We start from the raw sequence: 15,684 nt of genomic DNA, 5'->3' as shown, positions 1-15,684 counted from the left end.
AGAAAGAGGCAGGAAAAACGAGCTCCCCCCCTTTATATAGCCCAAGGGGTACGGGCCAGCGGTAGTACCGCTGTGGTCCTGGCGATAGTACCGCTCCACCTGGCGGTAGTACCGCTCCCCCTTGAGACAGCCCTAAAATGTCCTAGTTAGGTCATGGTAGACTGGGGTCGTGGCGGTAGTACCGCTATCCCTAGCGGTAGTACCGCTGGGGTCTTGGCGGTGGTACCGCTACCCCTGGCGGTAGTACCGTTGGGGTCCTGGCGGTGGTACCGCTACCCCTGGCGGTAGTACCGCTGCAAATGTCACAACGAGACATAGGAGATGAGAAAGATGTGGGCAAATTACAAGTTAGTGAAAATAAGAAGATAGCACCAGCAAGATATACTGACTTGTCATTGTGTATCCTTTCTTCCATATGAGAGAAAGGTGGGGGCGGTGGCCGAGGCCACCTATGTTTGAGACAAAGGTATGACACCGCGAAGAATTATCCTTGGGTTCATGACCAACGCTCGTCTTTGAAGCACAAGTGCCATTTGGCAATGGCTAAAGTGAAAGACTAGATCGATTTATGCATAATGGGGGGAGGAAGAGTTCATTGAGAGAACAACACTCCCCCTATGTCCATGCCTACATCTAGAACAAGATAGAATGCATAGTAAGGTGCAACGTGCCTAGCTTCAATCCACATTACTTGAATCAATGATATTTAACTCATGCCTTAACTCCCAGAACCTTGCTTCATCTAGGGGCTTAGTGAAAATATCTGCAAGTTGCTCTTCAGTGTGGATGAAGTGAACCTCAATATCACCTAGCTTGATATGTTCACGAATGAAGTGATGGCGAATATCAATATGCTTGGTCTTTCTATGTTGCACTGGGTTGAGGGAAATCTTGATAGCACTTTGATTGTCACATAGAAGAGGCACTTTGTCACAAATGACACCGTAATCCTTTAAAGTTTGCCTCATCCATAGCAATTGTGCACAACAACTTGCAGCTGCCACATACTCAGCTTCGGTCGATGATAGTGAGACACAATTCTGCTTCTTTGAAGACCAACTTACCACTGAGCGACCAAGGAATTGGCATCCTCCATAAGTTGACTTCCTCTCCACACAATCTCCTGCCCAATCTGAATCAGAATAGCCTACTAGGTTGAAGTTTGCTCCTTTGGGATACCATAGGCCAAAGTTTGGGGTATGAGCCAAATATTGAAAGATTCGCTTAACATCCATATAATGACTTTCTTTTGGTGCGGATTGAAACCGTGCACATATCCCTACACTCAACATAGTATCTGGTCTAGATGCACAAAGGTAAAGGAGGGATCCAATCATGGAGCGATATACCTTTTGATCCACTGCTTCACCATTGGGATCACTGTCAAGCTTGCATCTTGTTGGCATGGGGAACTTGACCGGCTTGACATCTTCAAGCTCGAACCGTTTGAGCATGTCTTGAGTGTACTTGGCTTGTTTGATGAAGGTCCCTTCTAGGCCTTGTTTAATCTCGAAGCCGAGGAAGAACTTCAACTCTCCCATCATGGACATCTCAAATTTCTCGGTCATTAGTGCAGCAAATTCTTCATTGAAAGAAATTTTAGGAGAGCCAAAGATAATATCATCAACATATAGTTGGCATATGAACAAATCCCCTTTAAACCTCTTAGTAAAAAGAGTGGGATCTATCTTCCCAATTTCAAACCCACGATCTTGTAACAACTCAGTAAGATACTCATACCACGCACATGGGGCTTGTTTAAGGCCATAGAGTGCCTTATTAAGTTTGTATACATGATTGGGGAGCTTGGGATGTTCGAATCCCGGGGGTTGTTTGACATAGACCAACTCATTTAAAGGACCATTAAGAAAGGCACTTTTCACATCCATTTGCTGTAATTTGAAGTTATGATGAGAAGCAAATGCAAGCAACATGCGAATAGATTCTAGACGAGCAATAGGGGTAAAGGTTTCACCGTAGTCGATACCCTCGACTTGGGAGTAGCCTTGAGCCACCAATCTTGCCTTGTTTCGAATCACAATCCCATTGGCATCTTGCTTATTCTTAAATATCCATTTGGTCTCGATGACATTATGTTCCTCCGTTGGTCTTGGCACTAAATCCCAGACTTGGTTACGCTCGAAGTTGTTAAGTTCTTCATGCATGGCCATAAGCCAATCCTCGTCATCGAGCGCTTCCTGTACCTGTTGAGGTTCACAATACGAAACAAACGCGTGATGCTCACAATAATTCCAAATCTGTTGACGGGTGGATACTCCCCTTTTCAAACTGCCAAGTACATTCTTCATAAGATGTGACTTGACTCTCAGCTTGTTCGCAATCTTGGCAGCTCGACGCTCCAAGAGTTCTTCATTGGATAGCTGGGGAGCATCGACTTGTTTGATTTGCTTGCCCTTGCGTCTTGAGCCTCCCTTGGCACCGGCTGTTGGTGCAGCAGAAGGGAATTGTGAGACAGTATCCTGATCATCTTGACTTTTGACTTGAGCAGGTTCACTTGTTTGTCTTTGTACTTGTGGTTGCTCTTGATCTTGATCTTGTGCTTCTACTTGGTCTGGATCTTGTGGTTGCACTTGATCTTCATCATGAGCAGGTTCGGAACCTTGGGTAAGTGCTTGAATATCGTGGGACACATCATCATTGTTGGGCAATTTATCTTGACCTTGAGCTTGTTCATTTTGTTGGGAATCTTCTCTTTGTTCATCGGAAGTATGTGGGGCTTGTGGGGGTGATGGCTCCATTGAGTAGAGCATTGTCCTTCTCCTTCGGCCACAAGGGGTTCCTCAATGGGGAGTATTTGACCAATCCCCATTCTTCTTATGGCTTGGGGAGAAATTTCATCACCTACATCACAAAGACCAATTTGCTCCACTTGGGAGCCATTATTTTCATCAAACTCCACATTACACGTCTCCTCAATGAGTCCGGTGGACTTGTTGAGGACACGGTAAGCATGAGAGTTTGTAGCATAACCAACAAAGATGCCCTCATGTGCTCTAGAATCAAATTTAGCTAAACGTGCACCTTTCTTGAGAATGAAACACTTACAACCGAATACCCGGAAGTACTTGAGATTGGGTTTGTTTCTAGTTAGAATCTCATATGGAGTCTTGTTCAAGCCTTTGCTGATATAGAGCCGATTGGACGCGTGACATGCTGTGTTGATGGCCTCTGCCCAAAAGTTATATGGAGATTTGAATTCCGCCATCATTGTTCTTGCAGCGTCTATCAAGGTCCGGTTCTTCCTTTCTGCCACGCCGTTTTGCTGAGGGGTATATGGTGCTGAATATTAATGTTTTATTCCCTCATCACCTAGAAACTCATCCAAGGTGTAGTTCTTGAACTCGGTGCCGTTGTCACTTCTAATCATCAAGATCTTTGCTTCATGTTGACGTTGAGCTTCATTAGCAAAGTTGATGACAGTTTGTTGAGTTTCACTCTTCCTTTTGAAGAAATATACCCAGGTGTATCTTGAGTAGTCGTCAACAATCACCAAGCAGTACTTTCTGCCTCCAAGACTATCAAATGATGGAGGGCCGGAAAGATCCATATGGAGGAGCTCCAATGGCCTCTTAGTGTAAATGAGAGTCGTTGGACGATGAGCAGTTTCATGAATCTTTCCTTCAATGCAGGCACTGCAAGCACGATCTTTAGCAAAACTCACATTTGTTAGTCCATGAATATGGTCCCCTGTTAGAAGACTTTGCAAAGATCTCATGTTGACATGAGCTAATCGGCGATGCCAAAGCCAGCCCACATCAACTTTAGTCATTAAACACGTCGCGGTCTTAGTGGGTCGCTTTGAGAAGTTCACCACATAAAGACCATTTTCGACATATCCAACATAGGCTACTTTAAAAGTCTTGCTCCACAGGAGGACCACAGTATCAAGATTAAAGAATGTGGAAAAACCCATAATTGCAAGTTGACGAACCGAAAGTAAATTGTAGGCAAGAGACTCAACAAGCATGACCTTCTCAATAGATAACTCTTGAGAGACGACCACCTTACCAAATCCCAATACCTTTGACGAGGATGCATCGGAGAATTGGACATGGGAGGGCATAGATGGAGAAGGATGAACATCCACCACTAAGTCCTTGCTTCCGGTCATATGATTTGTTGCTCCACTATCGAGCAACCATGACACCCCACCGGAAGCAAACTCCTGCAATAGATCAAGGCTTGGTTTTAGGTACCCATTTTTTAATGGGTCCTTTCATGTTAGAGACAAGGGTCTTAGGAACCCAGATAGCCCATTCAATGTACTCATAGTAGGAACCAACAAATCTGGCATAAACATGCCCATCACTAGCACGAAATAAGACATAAGAATAATTGAGTTTGTCGGCTGTGTTAGTAGGAATGGTTTTGCCCTTCTTGACGTTTCCATCGTCCACCTTGTTCATGTTCACCTCCTGAGTCCCTTCACCCTCTTTGACAAATATGTTCATGAGGGTAGGAGATCGTTTGTTCCTGTTCCTCCTTTTTTCCTTTTGACTTGGAGGTAAGTCCAAGTCCCTCCTTTCCTACAACACCCTTTTGAGTGCTCAAGAGGTCGTTCAGGCTCTTCTCACCTTGTATGCATGCCACAAGGCCTTCTCAAGTTTCTCCTTTAACTTGGCATTTTCCTCCACAAGATGTACATGCTCACAACAGGGATTAGTTGCACAAGCATTATCAATTAACACAAAGGGAGGACAAGTAGAGATCTCCTTGGTAAGCTTTGCTTGGAGTTGATCATGAGACTCTTTCAGAGAGAAATGAACACCTTTCATGACCTTGTGGGCCTTGTCAAGTGTGTCAAACTCCACTTTGAGTCTGTCATGGCCAACCCCAAGAGCATACTTCTCAGACTTAAGCATACGAGTAAGAACAGTATCATGATCTAGTTTCTTTTGCATTTTAGCGCACTCATCGTTGTATGACTCCTCAAGAGCCAAACGAAGAGCGCGCTCCTTTTCTAGAGCAATAGATAATTCAGCAATTTCATCGACATAGTCACGACTGTGTGCCTGAAGCTCGGAGATGGTCTCCTCATGAGACTCAATGAGGTCATTGGCCTCACCCAGTTGTTCCAAGAGAGAAACAAAGTGCTTCTTGGATTCTCCCTTAATAGTGCACAGAAACTTGTCAAGATCATGCTCATTAAGTTCCCCAACATCACTATCATCAACACAATTTAACAATGAAGGAGCAGTAGCGATGTTGGTCTTAATGATGGGGGTTACCTAATTGATACCTTTTGCCATGAGGCACTTGGTGTTGTGGTTCTCGTTGGGGGCGTTGAAGAGAGACACCTTCTGGGGAGAGGGAGTGGCAATAGCAACAGTTGTCGTTGCCACTGTATCATCATCATCATCATCATCATCGGAAGGGTACTCTTCAAGGGACACCATCCCCTTTGGGTGGGGTTTCTTCACAAAGTTGTTCTTGATTGGAAATGACTTGGTTTTGTCTTTGCGAATGAGCTTGCCCCTGTTGTCTTCCCTTTTCTTGTAGGGACATTCGGCCACGAAGTGGCTCACGTTACCATAGTTATAACATGTCCTCACTCGTTGCTTGGGTTTGAACCCACTCGAGTTGTTCTTGGTGAAGGTGGGTCTTGAGTTCCTCCTGTTGCACCAGAATTTCCTTGACGCAAGAGCCATGTGCTCATGATAGGCATACTTTGTGTCTTCAGGGCAGCTCTCCTCTTCATCATCCTCTTCTTCTTCTTCAAACGTTGTTTTTGCTTTTAACGCAAGGTTGTGTGAAGTTGTCTTTGAGCGAACACGAGCAAGTGCATTGTCAGCTGTTTCGTTCATGATTGACATTGCAATAAATTCATCCAACACCTCACTGGAAGACAAGGAGTGGAAGTCTGGTCGCTGACGAATGACAGATGACATGGCTTTATTGAAAGGCATGATGGCTTTGAGAAACTTGCGCTTGACCCATGTATCATCCACATCCTTGCTCCCATGATCCTTGAGTGCCACAGCAATAGCAGTCACCCTCCGATAGAGATCACGAGGGTCCTCGTCTTCCTTCATCACAAACTCATCGGCCTTATCAAGTATCACTTCATAGTTGGATCGTTGAATGCTGGAGCTTCCCTTATACAACACCATAATATGCTCCCAACAATCCTTGGCCAAAGTGAAGGGACGCAAGTGAGGAAGATCTTCACGTGGCACTGCGGACTGGAGAATAAACAAAGCGGAGTGATTGTATTGATTATCTGCATCTTCTCTTGGAGTGAGGTTGCTTGGATCATGGGGACAATATCCTTGCTCGATGATTCTCCACAAATTTGTTGAGCAGTGATTCAAATGAGACTTAATAGAAAATACCCAGTTAGCAAAGTCACCTTTCACAAGTTTAGGAGGAGGACCAACAGGGTTAAGACGCGGTGTGGGAACGGGTCCTCCATAGACCATGGGAGGTGGAATTGAGGCATAGGTTCCAGTCCCATCCTTTTCGTGAGATGAGGAAGGTCGCATACCTTTAGCCGCTTCCTTACAGGAATTGGCCTCCGAATCGGTGATGGTGGGTTTAACCACTAACGCCGGTTCGGGTGGACTTTTAAATCGCTCAATTAACTCTTTAAGCATGGTCTTGACTTCGTTCGTCAAGGACGTCTTGAGGGCGGCCATAGCCGTATTCAAGTCGTCCCTTGTGACCGAAGTCAAGTCCATGGCCTCGGGTTGCCCATGGGGAATTCCCTCTTCGCCTTCCATACTCTTCGGGTGGTGAAACCCTAAATAAAGAGACGTGGCTCTGATACCAATTGAAAGGATCGATATGGTTGACTAGAGGGTGGGTGAATAGGCAACGACCACTTTTTAATTAATCTTAGCAAGTTAGGGTAAACAACATACGGGTTCACAAATATAAGAACAATGGGGTGAACCGTAATGAAGCTAACAACAGGAGCTACTAAGACAAGTAAGAGATAGACAACAACATAAGCATTCACAAAGTAAAGGTTAGAGATAACCACAAGTGGAACCAATGAAGACGAGGATGTGTTACCGAAGTTCCTTCCCTTTGACAGGAAGTACGTCTCCGTTGGAGCGGTGTGGAGGCACAATGCTCCCCAATAAGCCACTAAGGCCACCGTATTCTCCTCACGCCCTCGCACGATGCAAGGTACCGTGATTCCACTATAGGTGCCCTTGAAGGCGGTGACCGAACCTTTACAAACAAGTTTGGGGCAAACTCCACACAAAGCTTGGAGGCTCCCAACAAGACCACGAAGTTTCACCACAATGGAATGTGGCTTCGAGGTGACCTCAACCGTCTAGGATGCTCAAACACCCAAGAGTAACAAGATCCGCAAGGGATTGGTGGGGGAATCAACTTTTCTCTTGGTGGAAGTGTAGATCTAGGCCTTCTCAATCAATCCGTAAAGAATCAACAAGTTTGATTGGCTAGGGAGAGAGATCGGGCACTTTTGAGCTTAGGGAGCAACAATGGAGCTTGGGAGGGTAAGAGATAAGGTTCCACAGCTAGAAGAACCCCTTATATAGTGGGGGAAAAATCCAACCGTTTTCCCACTCACAGCCCGTGCCTAGCGGTACTACCGCTGGATGCAGCGGTACTACCGCTGAGCCCATGGTAGTGCATAAGCACTACTGGGCCAACCACCGCCAAGAAAGTCTTCGGAAAAAGGTCCGTCCAAGTACAACCGCTAGGAAGGCGATACTAAGCTCCTGGAGCGGTACTATGCCGACCAGGGGCGGTACTACCGCCAGCTAGCGGTACTACAGCTGGCTGCAGCGGTACTACCGTTAGCACTCCAGCGGTACTACCGCTAGGCACAGCGGTACTACCGCTAGGCACAGCGGTACTACCGCTGAGGGACCATTTGTAAAGAAGAGAAAAACACAAAGGCGGGAGCCACTCCAAAGTTGTCGGCAAGGGGGAAAGGAGATAAAGTGTGGCGTGCAAAATTGATTCCACCCAAACCTTTCCACTACGGGTCCCCTCTTAATAGTACGACGTTCCTATGACTCAAATAAAGAGAATCGTAGAGTACACCGTGCTTATGTTCCATGGAAAGAGGGGGGGGGCGAGTCGTCTTGTGCCGTTGACGTGTGTTATCTGAAATCTTAACACACACGGTTAGTCCTTTGCGGTACTGTCATCAATCACCGAAATTACTTAGGCATAAACTATGCCCTAACAAGTGGCTAGGGTTTGATCCGACAAGCGGATGAGGACGATTATATGTTGGGTAGATGCGGGCCAGCGCGGGGCAGGTGGTCGTGCCCGGGCACGCCCGGGCTCCCCCATATTTGTCCCATATTTGGGCTCGAAATGAGGGTGTGTGTTAGCTCGAGCGTTCGAGACCGGTTTGAGAGGCCCGTCTGAATTGATTTTTTAAGACAGGATAGTGATCGGGGGCCCTACCCGGACGTTTGAGAAGGGCTTGAGGGGTCCGGCTGTAGATGCTCTTACTAGTTTACAAGAAGACCTGCATGCAATGGACTTAGTGCACCCGACCACACCACACCGCAATACAAAGCTACACTCTTACATAATTATGTAAGCACACACCGCACGGACCTCATGCGAGTTTCTCGACCCTACCAAGAACATGTTGACCTACGGCCACACAACGCAGCTCCGATTCTGACGGAGAACTGTGAAGAACAAAACCAAGCACGACTGATGCCATGAGAGATCGCCGAACGGGATACCTGCAGCCAGTCATCATATATCGCAGGGCCTCACCGCCGCACCTTCGACTCCATAGCAACAAACAAACCAAGGAAAAACCATGGACACGCCGAAGAAGATCCGACTACCGCAACCATTGTCACGTCCCCGACATTGCTCCCACAATCATCGCAGTCATAGAAGTCTGGACACCACACCTGCTATCAACCACCATCCATTGGTCCCGCTCACCGATGCCAGGCTCCCAAGACGAAGCCCCCAAGAGGGAATACGACACCAAGGCGCCGCCATCGTCCGATCACAGATCAAGGTTTCCCTCAGAGAGGCCGAAATGGCCAGATCCGTGCAGGAGGGACGACAGAACAAGCAGAGATACCTCCAAGAAGGTCAACGACGGTCACAACCGCCGCCATCGCTGGTCACGGCACGAGGCCAAGACACGGTTTTCATCAAGCTCGACACCACCTAAGGCACACATCATCCCGCATTGGTGTCGGCAAGCCCGCCAAACATCACCACCATCGAAGCTGCCCATTGACGAAGAAGCACCAAGACCCACCGCAACTTGCGGAGACCATTGACGGTCGGAGACCAGATCCGCATCACACACCGTCGAAGCGCACTTCCTCGTCGCCATGGGCCTCCGATCCGTGCACCCCGAGGGGCGTCCACGTGATGGCAGACCACGCAGACACACACTGGTCGCACCCCTCGCGACATAAGCCGTTGCTCGAGCACCGTACAGGCCGCTCAGGCCCCTCCACCATGAGCTTCGCCACGTGCGGATCTCGCCCCACATCCAGCACAGCCTCGCCGAGGACACCTCCCGCGCCCAGCGCGCCTTGCCATCCAGCCGCCTAGCACGCGGCCAGGTCGTGCACGACCACGACTTGTGTGTGGCCACAGGCTTGCCTGAGCCCACATCTGGCTCACACGCCACGGCCACCACTTGTCCGCCGGACCCCAACAGATGCCCTCGCCGCCAGCAGCCCGAGTCGCTTGGATCCGGATCAAGCCGCCGGTCGACGGGATCCGCACCAGGCACGCGCCCTACCAGATCTGGGACGAGTCATCACCGGGCGCCACCCCCACAGGTCGAAGCCCTAGCCAAGTCCAGCCCTCCACGCATGGGACAAGGCACCGCAACGCCGCCGCCGAGCCAGCCCATGCGCCACCACGCCCCGGACCACCGCTGCGCCACCGTCGAAGGTCGTCGGCCTGCGTCGAGCCCCCGCGCGAAGAAGAGAAGAGGCTCCGTCGCCGCGAGCACTTACCGGGCTTCGCCCGACGGCGAGGGGAGGAGAGGGGGAGACGGGGGACCGAGGTGCCGGCGGCTAGGGTTGCCCCCTCGGTCGCCCGCGGGAGCGACACGAGGGGGAGAGGGGAAAAAGTGTATGGGATGCTTTATCGTGTGAACGCGAGCGATTGCCTGAATTTGAAGGTTCTGGACTCGAAGCCATCCAAAGCAAGTCGTCGGCCTGCAAACTGAATTCAAGGCGACCAAAGAGTTTGAAGTAGTCCTTACAAATAGTCTGAACAAGTTGCAAGTACTCCATCATCGATGGAGTACTAAACTGGTAACCGTTGATGGTGGAACAGGAGCAGTAAAGATCTGCACGAGTATTTTGGCTAGGGCAGTGAAGATGCAAGTGAATACTTTCCTGGGCAATCTACTTACGAAGCATGAGATCTTGACATGAATGCCGAGAAAACGAAAACATTGCTTTAAGCAGGGCACGCGGACGCAGTGATGAGCCTTTCCGTGTGCCATTAAGGAACATCATCCGGGACTGGGTCGGACAGCAGAAGCTACCGAACGCATGGACTTTCTGTAACCCAAAGGGTGGTTAACGGCCTCCCTCATGGCTGCTGGTCGGTGGCATGATTATGTCGCTGTCACCTGATAAAAAGAGGCTTCTCCTCCAATGGATTGTTCCTCCCGGCCGTCTCTTTTGCTCACTCTCTGAGTGCTAAAAGATGGCCTGGCCGCCCAAATCATCACAGATGTATCCCGCTGCGCAGTTAACAACGACTTGCGGTCGCAGACATGCATGTGGCCTCGAATCGATCGATGGACCGACTGTACGCATGCTCGAGCCTGATTTGGATCGACTACTAGCCCGCCTGCCAACACGCATGGTCCAGCAGCGGTGTTTGGTTGGGCTTCCAACCAGCTTCCGTCTACCCGCTTCTAAGCTAAAAGCTTCTATTTAGTGGCTTCGGGTTGCAGCCGTGGCTTTCGGCTTTGTCACAGCCGGAGCCGAAAGCCACAGCTGCAGCCGAAAGCCAATCAAACACCCCGAGCTGCAGCGGTTGCTGGTTTCGACCGGAGGTGTCCAGGAACGTGCTTCCCTACCCTACTACTACTATTACTAAGCATCGCGCGACAGACAGGCGCGAGTATGGATCTTGGACATGTTTTGTACTGCTACAAGAATCTGCCACGACTCGCCGCAGGTAGCTGGATCCCACCAAGGCCGGCCGGTGTTTTTAAAGTATACGGACTCGTATTTCAAATTTAGAAAAGAAAATCACATATACTCTCACAGCAAACTAATATACAAACATCTAAAACCATATTAGTAAGCTATATAGGGGGCGAACACCACCCATGTATTTTAGTAATCTAAAGATTTTTATATTAGTTTACCGAGGAAGTACATGTGAATTTTGAAAGTGATTTAGATGTGGAGTTATGCTTGCGTTTTGGGCACTGTCCCTCGTTTTCTTATGCTGAATATCCTGTGCACTTTCTTCGATGTTGTACCGTTGAGTACTCTATGTACTGTGACCGTATATGCCTTATCTTTATTTCTCTTCCAAATAATAAAGCAAATACGGTTTCTGGTCGTCCGTCATGAAAATTACCTTTAAAGTTTGCATAAATTACCCATTATGCCACCAGTAAGTAATAGAAAACGTTTCACAAATCAAAAATCTTTGGCTGGGCCAGTCCATGTAAAAATCTCCTATATTACGCTCTGCATGCTGGGAGAATATACAGCACACCTTATGGGTCGGCCCATGCACAGGCGCCTCCTTTTAGTTCCGTTTATTTATTTATTTTCAGTTCCGTTTTAATTTTTGTATTATAAATAATTTACAACTTCAAATAATCTTTGAATTTTTAATAAACTGAAAATTATAAATCAACATATTTAAGAAAATAAAATGTTTGTGACTTCAAAAACTGCTCGGAGTTTTGTAAAAAATGCTCGCATATACAATAAAATGTTTACAATTTTAAAAAAATGTTTGTACAATACGAAAAGTCCAAGGTCTCAAATACAATTCCATGTATTAAAAATTATTAAAGACATTTAACAAAATGCTTTCTAATTCAAAATATGTTAATGCATTTAAAAAATGTCCTAAAATTTAAAAAATAGCTAATGCCAGTTTTGACAATTTCTTTTTTTATTTAAAATTTTCCGTTCCATTTTTGTTTATTTATAATTTAAATAATTCAGAATTACAAAAAAAATTGCATATTAAGAAATAGGAACTTTGATTTAAAATGCTGACGAATTTTTATTTTGAATTAAAAATAGGATTCAAAAAAGCACCGGATTTTTATATTTTTTTGCAAACTCCAAAACAATGTCCATTAATTTATTAAATATATTACTGATTTATAAAAATGTTTGTTTATTTAGAAAAACTTCATGCGTTTCAAAAAATGTTTGTGAATTTAAAATAAAATCCACCAACATAAAAAATTGTGTTCGTCTTTTTTTGAATTGGTCGCCAATTCAAAAGAAAATATTTAAACCCATTCAAAATATAAAAAATATTCACAATTTTTAGTAAATTTTCTCAATTTTAAAATTGTTCGCGAAAGATCTAATGTATGTAGTTAAACATTAATGCTTCTAAATCTTTGTGACAATATACGTGTGTGAATTTTGAAGAATTAACTGTTGGATGGATCGGATTATTATTGTATGTTTTCTAAAAAAAATCTTGAAATTCAGAATAAATCTTTGAGTTACCAAGATTTTTGACAACCATGATATATATTTTTTGAAAACGTAAAGATTGCTTCAACTTGTGAATAAATTTTTTGAGAAACATTTTCTTGCATTTGTGCACAAAATTTCTAAATCAAGCGATGATATGTGAACATAATATGATCACCATCATTGGAGATTTTTTTTCTTTCGTGGCAACGCATTCTATTAATAAAGCACATATTGCTTCTTTGGTACGTCATTAAAATTGTTCCTTAAGTTTGCATAAATTAACCACCATGTCACCGGTAAGTAATAGAAAACGTTTCACAACGCAAAAAATCTCGGACTGGGCCGACACATATAAAAACCTCCTATATTACGCTCTACACCCTGGGAAAATATCCAGCACACCGTATGGCCTGGCCCATGCACAGGCCCAGTTTTTTTAGTTCCGTTTATTTATTTCTCTTCAATTCTATTTTATTTTTTATTTTAATTAATTTAAAACTTCAAATACCTTTAAACTTTTATCAAACTTAAAATTTTAAATCAACATATTTTAAAAAATAAAATGTTTGTGACTTCAAAAACTGCTCGGAGTTTTTGTAAAAAATGCTCGCATATACAATAAAATGTTTGCAAGTTTGAGAAAATGTTTGTAAAATAAGAAAAGTCCATGATTTCAAATCAAACACCATGTAATAAAAATTATTAAAAGCATTTAACAAAATGCTTTCTAATTCAAAATATGTTAATGCATTTAAAAATGTCCTAAAGTTTTTAAAATAGCTAATACCTGTTTTAATAATTTCTTTTTTTATTTACATTTTACCGTTCCATTTTTGTTTACTTCTAATTTAAATAATTTAGAATTATAAAAGCATTTGCGTATTAAAAAAAGGATTTTTGAATTAAAATGTTGAAGAAAATATAAAAATTTTGTGGATTCCAAAAAGGCGCCGTTTTTTTTTTTGCAAATTCCAAAACAATGTCCGTGAATTTAATAAATATATTACCGACTTATAAAAATGTTTGTTTATATAGAAAAACTTCATGCGTTTCAAAAATGTTTGTGAATTTAAAGTAAAATCCTCCAACATCAAAAATTATGTTCGTCTTTTCTAGAATTGGTCGCCAATTCAAAAGAAAATATTTAAACCCGTTTGAAATATAAAAAATATTCACAATTTTTAGTGAATGTTTGTAAATTGTAAAAATGTTCTCGATTTAATTTTTTTTCTCATATTTGTAAAATTGTTCATGAAAGATCTAATGTATGTAGTTAAACATTAATGCTTCTAAGTCTTTGTGAAAATATACCCGTGTGATTTTTGAAGAATTAACTGTTGGATGAGACGGATTATTATTGTATGTTTTCTAAAAGAAATTCCAGAAATTAAGAATAATTCTTTGAGTTATCAAGATTTTTGGCAACCATGATTTTTTTTGAAAATGTAAAGATTGCTTCAACTTGTGAATGGATTTAAAAGAAGAAACATTTTCTTGCATTTGTGCATAAAATTTCAAAATCAAGCGATGATGTGTGAACATAATGTGGTCATCATCACTGAAGATTATGTTTTTTTTCTTCCGTTGCAACGCACGGACCATTTTGCTGGTATTCCTTAATTATCTAAGTACTACTATAACACTCAATTTGTTAAGCTGTTTTTTCCAAAAAGTTTTTTTTTCGAAAAAGATTTCTTAAGCTGTTATGATACAAACTTAATACAGATCTTCCCAATGTCTGTTTGCGCCAAGTAGTGAATTGTTGAACTAATACATGGAAAACAACCTTTAATATCTGAGCAAACGGAGTATAATCTACTTCCTCTGTCCCAAAATAAATAACGTAAATTTTGTATTAAGTTATTATAAATTTTGTACTAAAACAGCAATATTTATTTTGGAACAAAGAGAGTGTAACAATGATATAATACGTTGGTCTAGTCCTAACCTTCTACATATCTCCAGGGAAAAGCCACATAGGGGGACGAACACCACCCATTGTGTAGTACCCTGTTAACATGATGCCACCCATGATGGCACTTCCATCTTGCTCATAAAACAAACGGTAACCATCGTCATGTAGGCTCGTAAAGATCACGTTGGCACCATTGGGGATCTCATCGTTTCGCCTTAAGCAACAATGGTAGGAGATGTAGATGCGGTTTCTCTGCACGCTGTTGCGCTCAGCCACCGGAACAGGCACTGCCTTGGAGCATGTCGGCGCCAAGAATAACGCGTGGTCTCCTAAACTATTCATCATCTTCCATTCGTACTTGCGGTTGGAACTGTAAGCGTCCACCCCCTCGACTAGCTCAAGGACCGTGAAGTAAGGCCTGTAGATGCTGCCCCGTGACCGTGGATAGCTACCGGCCACCATCACAAGCTTGCCACGTAGCTCAGTGATGTACCTGACTTGGCAACCCCAGCTGTCGTATTGGATGCGCAACTTGTGGATGTTGTTGAGCACCGGTGCACCATGTTGGTTCACCCCAAACTCGTACCTGTTGAGCTTCTTGGACCGTGTGATGCCGTATAGCTCGTCGTTGCAGAAGGCGATATCCATGAGGCTGTCACTGGGACCAAACATTATTCCCGGCTTCTTCCAGCCCGCCTGCGGGCAGCCAACCATGCAGAACGCGAGCACATCCGTGTTTGTGATGGCGGCGAGGATGCAACCACTCACGGTCGGCTGCTTGGAGAAGACGATCTTCCGCAGAACTAACTCATCACGGGGGCGCTGCTGCATGCGGACTGCATCCTCCTGAGGCTGATGAGAGAGGGTCACCGCAGCGCCGGAGAAGAGGTTGATGATCATCTCGGACGAGGCGACCCAGCCGCCGTCGTGGCTGCCCACGAAGCAGCGGCAGGATGCCTCGCTGGGGAGAGAGAGACGGGGCACGACCATGCCCTCTCCAGGAGAGTACACGTACTTCGTCCCGTGGCCGCCGTTCGGGTCGAGCATCAGCCATGGTAGAAGGCCGCTTGACAGGTGCGTCGACGCAACCGCGCGCCAGGACGTGCACACGGCGGCAAGGCG

Source organism: Hordeum vulgare, chromosome 7H (genome assembly GCF_904849725.1).
Source record: "Hordeum vulgare subsp. vulgare chromosome 7H, MorexV3_pseudomolecules_assembly, whole genome shotgun sequence".
Lineage (NCBI taxonomy): Eukaryota > Viridiplantae > Streptophyta > Magnoliopsida > Poales > Poaceae > Hordeum > Hordeum vulgare.
This window is presented reverse-complemented; position numbering follows the sequence as displayed.